Genomic DNA, 1,065 nt, shown 5'->3' with positions numbered 1-1,065 from the left:
CCTCCTCATTCTCCTCCTCCCCCTCCTCCTCTCCCTCCTCCTCCTCCTCCTCCCCCTCCCCCCCAGCTGGCAGTGCCCACCAGCTGGCACCCCGGACGGGGACCAGGAGCCAGCCTCACATGTCATAGAATAAAAGCTGAGCTGTGACAATCCTGTCTGCCACAGAAAGAGAGGTTTTATGTAGTTTTTGGCATTTACAAATCCTTTGTGAAAAGGTCACCCTGTTCTTGGAATCTTTTATTAATGCTGAAGACTGGCCCCGGAAATGTCATGTCTTTTTACCATGATATTTACTCCAAAAAGTATGACTAAGCACCTGAAATTCTATCAGCGGCTCGACCTGGGCCGGGCTGGCGAACACGCAGGGGCGATCGGGTGCCGGTCTCCCCGGAGCGTCCCCTGAGCCCCGAGTGCCACCCGCCTGTGTCTGCTGCCCGCCGTCCCCAGCGTCCGGCCTCCTCAGCGCCTCCAGGCTGGAGCCCGCGTGTCCCCGCCAGAAGGGGCCTCGGGGTGTGTGCATCCAACCTCCCTTTTTGCAGGTGGGGAGACTGAGGCCCAGCGAGTCGGGGCCGCTGTTCCTCCTACGCCCACCTGTCCAGACTTGTTCTCTTGCTGAGCCTGGGAGGCGGGACGGGAGTGAGTCTCTCCCTGGACTCCAAGTTGCGGTCCCACGACCAGAGTCCGGGGCAGTTCACTGTAGGGGAGACGCGGGCACAGATGACCGTACCCAGTTGTCACCCACCCACCTCCCCTTCCACCCGGGGAGTGCAGATCACATACAAGCCTCCTGCCTCCCTCCTCCCTCGGGTCCTCCCGGATGGTCCTGGCGAGGTTTGGGACAGGAAGGGGTTAAAGCCTGCCCCACTGTCTTAGAGGGGGCGGCTGTGACAAACAGCGCAGACCCGCGGCGGCTTCGACAGCAGACAATTCTTTTCTGTCGGTTCTGGAGGCTGGAGGTCCCAGATCAGGTGCCAGCGCGGTGGGGTCCCCGGGAGGATTTGCTTCCCGGCTTGCAGCCTCCTTGTGGTGTCCTCACGAGACTTTCCTCTGTGTGCGCATGTTGGG

The sequence above is a fragment of the Leopardus geoffroyi genome, chromosome E1 (assembly GCF_018350155.1).
Source record: "Leopardus geoffroyi isolate Oge1 chromosome E1, O.geoffroyi_Oge1_pat1.0, whole genome shotgun sequence".
Classification (NCBI taxonomy): domain Eukaryota; kingdom Metazoa; phylum Chordata; class Mammalia; order Carnivora; family Felidae; genus Leopardus; species Leopardus geoffroyi.
Note: the sequence above shows the minus strand (reverse complement) of the source record.